The following is an 11,495-nucleotide window of genomic DNA, read 5'->3' as shown; positions in this document are numbered from 1 at the left end:
TTTAGGATGGTGACAAAAATTATTTTTATTAGGGTGACACTTTGAACTGTGCTTACCTGTACTTGTATGATTGGTGATCATATGAGAGAGTGGAATGAACTAGAATTGTTGCACATGGTAGGGTACCTGCCTCATGAACGGGAGGCCCACGGTTCAATCCCTGGCTGAGTTATCTCAAAGACCTGAAACATAGGACCTGCTGCCTGCTTGTCAGGTACTTGGCTTTTCAGTAAAGAGAATGATAATAATAGCATACTATGTTGAGCATGGCCAGCTAGAAAATCAGCAAATTGTATAAGTGGCAACCCTGGGTGAATAAGAGGTAGTAGTAGTTGTTGTAGAAGTAGTAGTAGTAGTAGTAGTAGTAGTAGTAGTAGTATCAGCAGCAGTAGTAGTAGGATTAGTAGTAGTAGTAGTAGTAGTAGTAGTAGAAGTAGTGGTGGTGGTGGTGGTAGTTGTGGTGGAAGTAATAGTAGTAGTAGAAGCAGTGGTACTAGTAGAAATAGTAGTAGTAGTAGTATTAGTAGTAGTAGTAGAAGCAGTGGTACTAGTAGACTTCTTCTTCTTCTTCTTTCCTTGGTTGGCAACCAGTCAGGATTGACTATTTTTGCCACAGCTTTTGTTCATTTTCAGTAGCTTATTATAATTTTTTTTCCTTCTCTCTTTTAATATTTTTTTTTTCTTTTTCCTTCATTTTCTTTTCTGTCATTTTCTTCTTTTTTTTCTTCTTTTTCCTTTTCATGTTTTTTTTTTTGTTTTTTTTCTTTTTTGTCTTCTCTTTTCTTTTTTTCTTTTCTTTTCTTTTCTTTTTTTTTCTATTTTTTTCTTTTTCTTTTCTTCTTATTTTTCTTCTTTTGTCTCTTTTTTGTATTCTTTTTCTTTTTTTTCTTTTCTTTTCTTTTCTCTTTTTTCTTTTTATTTCTTTTTCTTTTTTTCTTTTCTTTTCTTTTCTTTTCTCTTTTTTCTTTTTATTTCTTTTTCTTTCCCTTCCTTTTCTTTCTTTATTTATTTTTCTTTTGTATGCGTTCTTATTCTTGCAGCACGTTTGATATTCTTCTGCTACAGTAAGCTGCAACAGAGAAAACAAAAGAAAACTGGATTTGTGGCCTGATAAAACTTCAGGTTTCGGGAAACCGAAACTAAAGTATGAGATGAAAGTGCAAAAAACAAACAAAAACAAAACGAAGACAAAACCAAAAATTTGAAAAAAGAACTAAACAAACCAACAAATAAACAACGAAACTTCTCTCTTCATCCTTATCTCCCTTCTGTCCCCCTGACAAAACGCCAAATTTAAAAAAAAAAAACTCGGATAATTAGCAAAAGGAAAGAAAGGAGGATATTTTTTTTTTTTCTTCTTTTTTTTTTTTTCCCCTCATTCAGATTTATATAGTCGTTTCGTTCTGAGCACGAAACGGACTAGTGCAGATTGGGATTCTACCTTAGTACTCTTTAAGAGATCCATTATTTTTTGGGGGGTTGATAGATTTGTTTCTGTAAGTAGCATGGCTCTCTCTATTATATATTTGGAACATTCGATTAAGAAATGCTCAACTGTTTCAATTTTTTTAGGCTGACATGTATCACAAAGTCCCGTGGGGTGTATATTAAGTCTTTTTAAATCGTAGTTCAATCCTATTACGCCAAAACGGAGTCTGTGGATAATGGTTTCGTGGAATCTAATTAGGGAACAAAAAAATGGAGAATTAACAGTGGGATGGTATAATTTGAGTAGGCGGTGGGATTCATTCCATCTTTTTTGCCATTCTAGATTGTATCTTTTGAAAATGAGATGTTTTATTTCTGTTAAAGATAATTTGTTGTTGATTTCGATTTTTTTCTTCAATGCATTTTTTGCTTTCATGTCCGCCATCTCGTTCCCACTAATACCGCAGTGGCTGGGGATCCATTCAAAGTTTATATCTATGCCTAAATATGTTAGATTTGTTAGTAGGGTAAGAATTTCTGAGACAAAAGGTACTTCTTTTTGTTCTGATATTGCTACGAGGGAGCTTAATGAGTCACTAAATATTACTACTCCTACGTATATATCAAGATTTTCTAACCAGTGGAGGGCTAAGATAATTGCTGCTAATTCAGCTCTATATGATGAAGTATAATCAGTGAGGCGTTTAGACTGGGAGTAATGGAAAGCTGGAGCGTAAAAGGAGGCAGCACAGGCTCCCGTAACGGGTTCTTTGGATCCATCTGTGTAAATATGGAGTTGATTTGACCATTTTGAGTTAATAAGATTGAGGCTTTTTTGTTTTTGGTATAATGGATGGTCATGTTTATTTAATTCCTTGTTCAGTTCTACTGAAACCTTCGGGCGTTGAAAAAGCCATGGAGGAAAAGCGTATATATATGATTCTACAGAATAGTTTATTTTTTCTGCTCTGATTCCAAAAGGTTTATTATTTTTTTGAGTTTTGGATAAATCGAATTGCCAGCATGGTTTTATATTAAGCAAAATTGGATGGTCTTCATGTGTTTCAATCTTTGTCCTGAACTTATCTGTGAGTGCTCTTCTTCTCAGGTCGAGGGGCATTTCCCCGAGTTCAGCCTGTAGGGCTTCTAGTGAAGTAAGAGGGAGCCCTCCAACACAAATCCTTAATGCTTGATATTGAATTGCATCTAATTTTGCTTTCATTGTTTGGGATGCACTATTATAAGCCTCGCACCCATAATCCATTAGCGATCTTATTATTGCCCTATAAACAATGAGGAGGGATTTGGAGGAGCTTCCAAATAATGTTCCAGTAAGGCTTCTGAGAATGTTCAGTTTCCTTTTACACCTTGTCACTATATCCTCGATATGGGCATGCCATGTAAGTCGGTGATCAAAAGTGACACCTAAAAACTTTTTAACAGAGTTGAAAGTTAGACGATTCTCTCCTAGTTTTATCTCAGGGCAATTATTTTGGGGAGCTTTTGTAAATAAAACCAGAGCGGTTTTATGAGAGGAGAGACGGAAACCCCATTTATTAAACCATTCGTGTAATTTATTAAGATATTCTTGAATTTTGTTTGAGGTTACATCTAATTGATTCCCGGACATCCAGACTGCTATATCATCTGCATATATAGATGTGGTGACTGGATTGATGATAGGGATGTCCCTCATCATGATATTATATAATATGGGACTAAGAGTACTTCCTTGTGGGAGTCCGTTTTGCATTACATATATTTTTGATTCACTCTTTCCAATTGTAACTTGAAATGTTCTATTTGAAAGGTAGTTGTAGAGAAAAGTTAGCATTTTACCCTTTATACCACACTGCAATAATTTGTAAATTAGACCTTTTATCCACAATCTATCGTACGCCTTTTCGACGTCTAAAAATAGAGCCAAAGTATGTTCTCCATTGTTAATAGTTTTTTGAATAGTGTTTTCCAAATCAACAATACTATCAGTGGTGTTGTGGTTTTTTCGGAAGCCGCTGATTATGGGAGGCAAAATATGATGTTTTTCAATGTACCATTCAAGTCTTCCTTTAACCATGCGTTCAAATATTTTGGAGAAGCACGAAGAAAGAGCTATAGGTCTATATGAAGAGACAAGTTTAGGATCTTTCTTTTCCTTAAGAATCGGAACGAGAGTAGAATGTTTCATTTCATGTGGTATATCTCCTGAGTCCCAAATTTTGTTCATTATTTTCAACATTACTTTTTTAAATTTAAGAGGAAGATTTTGATAAACGATATAAGGGATGTTGTCTTTACCTGGGGCTGAATTTTTGCAGGTTTTGAGAACCTTTTCTAGTTCCAAAATTGTGAAAGATTCATTTATTACATGATCTAAACCTTCAGATTGTGCCTGAAAAATCTCAAATTCAAGGTTGGGTAATTGTTTTTTTGTTGGAAAGGTAGATGATCCTATTTCCTGAAAATGATTACCTAATAATTCTGATTTGTCTGGATCTTTTGTTATTACCTTGTTATTTTCAATAAGTGCCGACATTCTGTTAGATTTCTTGCTAGTTATGCCGTTCATCCGTTTGATTGTTGCCCATATTTTGCCTTCGGGAACGAAACGGTTGAGTTTTTTGCAGAATAAATCCCAATATTCCTTTTTCGTTTTACGTAGAATTTTTTGTGCTTCTGCCTTTTTTTCCTTGAAAGAGGCAAGATTTTGTACAGATATATGTCTTGTTAGTTTATTTTTAGCTCTATTCCTCGCTTTTATGCTTTTGGTACATTCGGGAGTCCACCAAGGAATAGGGTTATGCTGTGTTTTTGTGTTAGAAGGAACTGTCTTAAGAATAACATCTGTAAGACTTTTTATGAAAAAAGTATAAAATTCTTGAGGACTTTCAAAATTTATGAATTCATCCATCAATTCTTCACACTTCTTTGCGAAATCAGCCCATTTTGTATTTTTGAAAGACCAAAATTTCCTATGAGTAGAATTATCTTTTCGAGGTGCGGTGTCTTTAGAGATATCCATAAAAAGCTCTATCGATATAGGGAAATGATCACTGCCAAAAGAATTGTTGAGGACCTCCCAGGAGCATCGGTTCGATAAAGCTGGGGAAGTTAAACTAAGATCCAAATTGGACATTTTTCCAGAGAGAGGATCAAGTCTTGTTCCTGAAAGATCGTTTAATATAACTAAATGGTGTTTATTAATGAAATCTTCTATGATAAGTCCGTTATGATCATTTTTCACACTGCCCCAAAGGCTGTTATGGGAATTAAAATCTCCTAGTATGAGAAACCTATCAGTACCACAGGCTACAGTTAGTAATTTATTTAAAATATTTTCATTTAATTTTTGACATGGATTGTAAAAATTGACTATGCCAATATGGGACTCGCCAAAATACACTTTAATATGTTGGATTTCATGTTCCTTATCAAAATGAGGGGTTAGGTAGTCGACCGTGTTGTGGATGTAAAATGCACACCCTCCTCTATTTTGATTCATACGGTTCCTGGGTATACATGTATAATTGGGAATGTTAAAAATATGATCTTCCCCGAACCAAGTTTCTTGTATGCAAATAATGTGATAGAATAAATTGTGAGGATTGCTTAGGTATCTAATAAGTTCACTGCCATGGCAGTGTAGGCCCTGTGCGTTCCACTGCAATATTGCTAGGGACGCCATGATAAGAAAAGAACTAGCTACCTCCTTCTGCCTGTGGGGTAGGGGTAGATCCACTTCTTAGCAATCGTCCAGTTACCGATTCCACCAGAGCTAAAACTTCATTCTTTGTTTTTCCTTCCACAAAAATGAATATAAGATAGGTAATAAAATTTATAATCTGTTCATTGTCTGCTGTTGTTAAAAAATTACCTTCCGTTTTAGGCTCGTATCTATGTTCTTCTTTTGTATGTTCATAATTAAGATCCATTGGTACTTCTGTTTGTGGTGCAGCCTTTTGGGGGAGGGGTTCTTTTGGACGGACCATCGGAGGGGCGGATTTAGTTTGAGCTACAAGGGGATCAATTTGGTGCTTGTTAGTAGAGTCTACATTATGAGGCGTGGTCAAGTTATTTTCTGCTGTTTTTTCTTCATTAGCGAGCATTTTTGCGGCGTTAGCATAAGTTATGTTCTTAGTTACTTTTATGTGTTGTATTTTCTGTGCCTTTTTAGCCACAGCGCAGCCATTGTATGCTGCAGAATGTCTGCCCCCGCAATTGATACATTTCCTATCTTCTTTCTTTTGACATTCCTCAAAAGTATGTGCTTCTCCGCACCTTACACAACGTATCTTTGCTCTGCATTGAGCTATGCCGTGGCCAAACCGTTGACATTTGAAGCATCTTGAAGCACGGGGTACAAAGATCTTAACTGGGAAAATTTGAAAACATAAGTTTACTTGTTGGGGTAGATTTGTTTTATTGAATGTTAGAATCACACTTTTGAGGGGTACCTCTTCGATGGGGCCATTTTCATTTTGTTTTGTTTTCTTAGTAATTCTCTTTGCAAAAGAAACTCCTTGGGTCTTTAGCTCTTGCTTGATTTCCTCTTCTGAGATAGCTGTAGAGACCCCATGAATAACGCCCTTCACTCCGGCTCGCTTTTCTTCTATTTTTACTGGGATGTTGCCAATTTGGGTTATTTGTTGAAGAGCGGTCATTTGCTTTTGGTTTTTGCACTTGACAATAATGCAATGAGGGAGAGAGATAATATTGTCAATTGGATTGGGACAAGTGCATTTAATTGCTCTTGCTATTTCTATGGGATTAACGTTGTTGAAATTCTTGTTTTTTTCTATTGGGCTAATATACAGAGTAAAATTGACCCTTCTGTTTGTGGATGGGGTACTGTGTATCGTAAAAGTTGTGTTGCTTGTACTATCTGACGAAGATTCCGCCCTGGGCGTGATATTTTCCACGTCCAAGCTTCCTTCACGTCTTCGTTTGCCGCGAAATTTGATTTTAGGTGATCGTGCGTACGTGACAGTCCGGAATTCATCGTCAGTGGTATCTTGCAATGGCGGTCCCGTTTTCGCGTGACCCTCTGCCATGATTGGTCCGCCGCTACAGGGCGGGGTATTCAAAAGAATACGTGTTAGCCTATGCGTTAGTGTGTGCGGAATGGGAATTAGTTGAGGGCCAACAAATCCTGCTTACCTTTGCTTTCTCTTTGCAGAAGAAATCCAAATATTGGTCCGAAAAGATCCGTAAAAGATGCGGTTCGATGAAAAAATAGCAATTCTGATAATGAACACCAAAAATTGGAAGGAAATGAAGAGCTCCGCGAGAACCCTTCCTCTTCTTTAGCCTATGTTTCAGGCACCTACTAGAAATAGTAGTAGTAGTAGTCTTGAAACATATAAATACAAATTTTTATATAATATGATTGGACCGTCCTTTGCACTCATTAATAATAGTTGAATAAATAAATATATGGGTAAGTAAATAAACGAATAAGTAAATATAGACTAATGAATAAATAATTAAATATATGATTACATGACTTGCATTCTAACCAAGTGAAAGAGATATTCATTCAATCTCACTTTTTTTATGATAATGCTGCGAATAACTAAAGAAAAACCGGGTAGATTTTATTGTCACCTGACACCGATCATGTGATACTAAACAGCGACCAACATTATTATTTTAGTGGATATGTAAATTGATTTGATGAGGCAATTTATTGCCGTTCTCTAGATCTCTGGCAATCATGCCGACAGACTTTTTATCCTATTAATCCATCCCGTTAAGCACACCTGTGTGTGGTTTGTGTGAATGTCCTTTCAGGCACATTTAGTTTGGAGGAATTACCTGGGGCATTTATTGATCATCAGCGATAGATGAATCTCAAGAGCTTTTGGAAAATCCAGTGGCGTAACAGGCGCCCCCTGTCGGGGCTCACTTGGAAAAAAAAAAAAAAAACGGGAACGGGAAAGGGTGGAAGAAAGAAAGGGAAAGGAAAAGAACAGAGGAAAGAGGAAAAAAAGAATTTAAGAATACGGCCAGGCTGTCGAGGAATGAAAATAAAGAGACAATGGGATGGCGTATGTATGAAGTCTATCTAGGGTTGCTAAATTTCATACCATAACGGTCGCAATCAGGACAAAGAAAAATTACTGAATTTCGAGAGGTTCCAGAGGTACCGCACAGCCTATGTCCCTAGCTAAGAGCTAAACATCCCCTTTAATTACATAATTAGAATTTCATTTCCAAAAGGCCAAAATGTTTCTCGCTCGCTCATGACGTTTTAGAAATATTCCCAAATTCGCCATATGTTGAGCCCCCTTCAAAATGTTTGGTTTATTATGCTACTGCGTTGGAGTAATATGTTGTGTAAAACCTCCCGTGATTTGATTAAAATAGCGGCAAACTTTACGTTTTAAAATGGCTGATTCTCTAGAGGTTCCGGGAACCCCCTCCCGGGATCCCACCCACATGGCACTGGTGTACAAAAGGTTTGGGCCAATATGTCTACGACCAAGAACAAAAAAGAAAAGGAGAAAATAAAGAAAAGGGCAGCAAAGTGCAAGATATCTTTTTCCCCCTTTTCTCTGAATATCATGTCATGAAAAGTTGGGGAAAAAGTCGCTCGCTCGGGACTTTTATTGAGAAACTTTTGTCACACGCGCCACGCGCCGTGCCCCCTCTTTTTTCCACCTATATATCACGCTACTCTTGCATGAGAGCTTTGCACCAACGCTCGCGTAAAATCATGAAAAATCTGGTTCAATTCATGATGTGACCGGAAAATGTTTGGCCCTTGCCCCCCCCCCCCCCCCTCGGACACCAACCCCTGTTATCACGATCGAATGAATCTGTAAAACGGGTGCCGTGCTACGATTTGACGAATTATCGAAACAGCTATGATTTTGAAACAATATTCACACTTCCTTTACCCCCCCCCCTCTCTCTCTCTCCTTCTTTCTCATTTTTTTTCCTCGTACTATCTTTCTCTATTTACCCCCACTCTCTCCCCGGTTCTCCTCCTCTCATACTTTTGTTTATACCACCCCCCTCTCAGTTACACATTATCGCAGAAAAACTTTCATTAAAAAATGTCCACATTAGGCATATTATAGTTAAAATTAAATCTCGCTAGCGTCTAGCATGCGAAAACCCCAGTAATGCAGTAAAGCTTTATAGATTCTTCTCATTCACCCAGTAGTGATCAATACAAGAAACGTCGCAACAGTGAGTTAATCTCCAGTTTTTTTTAATGTAATTTCTTATAAAGCTTTATAGAGTTTCGAATGTTCTTTCTCGATTGACATAATTATGTTCCTGACCGTCCATGGGACCTTCTTTTTTTTACTAAAGGGTCTAAAAAAGTATTTTAAAAAATATAATTATACAAGCAAAGATACGAAGCTACCAAGTCGAATTGAGTATTTCTAAATTGACACCAAAGACACTTAGGACTTCACTTCGAAAAGCTTTGCAATGAAAAAGTACGTTTTGAAAAATTCGGGGGTTGGTCCCCCCCCCCCCCCCCCCCAGCATACAACCATACATAATAATGTATCCCCATTATCGAGCCATAATGCGATGTAGGTCCAATAAACCCCACCACTCGTTCATTCTCAAGCCAATCCTTTGGTGCTCAAAAGCACCGACAGAGTCAAATAATTTCGTGCAGGAGTTTTTGTTGGTTCACCTGCAAAGTTATTCGGGTATCGCGATTTAGGTGTGCAGCTTGTAGAGATAAGATGGGACAAGATCAAGTCCAGCGCATTCCATTAAGAAAGTGTTCCAGAAATGATGTTTAGATAAGATGATAAGATTAATCACTCCACGTTGTGTGTCCTAATTATAATCGTGCATTTTGGTTTTGCACGTGATGGGGGAAAAATGCTGCAAGGTGTGTCAACAGTGTCATTGTGACAGATTATTTGGAAAGTGTTAATGTTTTGATTAATCTGCGCTCCGTTAGAATATAAAGCCCGGCTCATCACATCTTTGCTTTTTGGTCGTTTTGTCCCACCTGGATGTTCTCCTTTGTTTTATCCCGTTTCATGATTCTTTCAAAAGAAATTCTTTCTTGCAATCTGTTAACAACGCAAAAGAATGCGCATCATTTGAATGGAAGAAATCATTTTATATGGTTAATAAAAAGGCAATATCAAGAAATAAGATTACGCAAACAACTTGTCACAGCCAACACACGTACTCACATTTTTTAAATGAAATATGAAAAAATCCTCATATAGTGTCAAACAAGGTTGATTCCTCCAAATTGTCATTATTGCAACATGATATGTGATTCTGGAAAGTGCGATAAAAAGCTTCCTTATATTGTCAACGCTATAAAACTTGAAATATTCTGTATTTCATGTGAAATACAAAATTAATAGTGGGTGACGTCATCGGGTCTCTCATTTATATATCACCTTGTTGTACATATACTTATTTTGTGAAAATAAGTGAAAACTTAAAACACTAAATCTTTCTTATTTTCATCTTATTTTGATGAAATGTTCATCATTTTTACTAATATGTTTTCCTCTATTTATTCAAGTTTGGTGGGAGGACTTCCCCTTTAATTAAATGTATTTTTCGAAGACGTGAAATAGCATTCAGCTTTCATTTAATAGTTTCTTTTCATAAAGTCTGCAGTAACATGTTTACAGGTATTTATTTCAATGAAGTAAAACCAGTGATTAAATTCCTCGGTAACATTACTCGAGTTGGTGCTATGCCCTCGTCAAAGGAAAACTAGCCCGAGTCGAAACCCAATTTACCAAAATACCGTCTAATTTCGAAAGGTCATGTCGCTGAGTTTTGAGATAGAACAAAACAAGTTGTGGCCAAGCCGGGATAAAAGAATGCCAACTCTCTCTCACTTTTACTTACCCATTATTCATACTGTGAAATGAATTATGCCCCCAATTGGAGTCTTTAGAATGTTTAAGCTCTTTCATTGTGATGGCCAATTTTGGCGGGGTCTAGGCAAAGTTAATATTATACGAGCGCACAGAGGCTAAAAGGGAATTAACTGTAATTTGTTTGAATTTACTTCAATCAGCCTACAACCACCTACCGATTACAGAGGCAAACAAAGCATCGAGCGATGTTTAACTTACAGTTCATAACTATAACAATATGCTCTACTTGTAGTGTTTGTCTTTGTATATATATATTAGTGGGTTTATTTTCTTTTCTTTTTAATACATCATTGGAGCATGGAGTTACCAATGTATTTTGGATAAAGCATGTAAAAGCAATATAAAAGTTTACTGTCCTGATGTTTTATATATACTACTATATATCTATCCTTTGTAATTTATAATTTCTGGGCCAATATAGACATTATGATGAAATAAACTTCGTACATCTCCTGACACAATTAAAGTTAGAAGAAAATTCATGCAAAATCTTGTGAAATTCTCATGTAGATTGTAGACCTATTAGTGTGATACATGTTAGCCAAGAGAATCCTATACATTTTTATGGTATGCATGACCAGTTTCATACAAATTGAATCCTTATTTACCCCCATCAAACTAACGGAACTCAAGCAGGAAGTCCCTGTATAATGACCTTATCTTTTTGTTAAATTAAAACACTTGTTTCTTTGCCCAACTCAAACAGAACAACATTAATGAAAGTCGGCCTACACACATTCGATCCTTTCCGGCCAATGACACTTATTTGAAGATGTCAAATCTATTGCATAACAGGAAACGGGAATGACCAATGTTAATCTTGTCAGATGACATTGATTAGACTATTCTGTTCGAAAGTTTCAATTTTGTATAATTATGGACCTACTAGAGGTACATGGTCTAATCATTGACCCCGAATTTCCCATACCCTAGCCTATATCATGTATATACACTTATGTACACGTATAAACAGAATAGTTTACGAGTTTCCCTACTCATTCTCATAACTATGAGCAAGGACCTACTACAACATGCTATGAGCAAACCGGATCAAATTGAAGTGATTAATATTTTTTTTTTTTTTTTTTTTTTTTTGGGGGGGGGATTATCTTGAAATAATGTTTCTTAACAAGTCGCGAAAAAATGCCCACGAAGTGAGCCCTACAAAACCACATAGAACCT

This window comes from Lytechinus pictus, chromosome 2 (assembly GCF_037042905.1).
Source record: "Lytechinus pictus isolate F3 Inbred chromosome 2, Lp3.0, whole genome shotgun sequence".
Classification (NCBI taxonomy): Eukaryota; Metazoa; Echinodermata; class Echinoidea; order Temnopleuroida; family Toxopneustidae; genus Lytechinus; species Lytechinus pictus.
Note: the sequence above shows the minus strand (reverse complement) of the source record.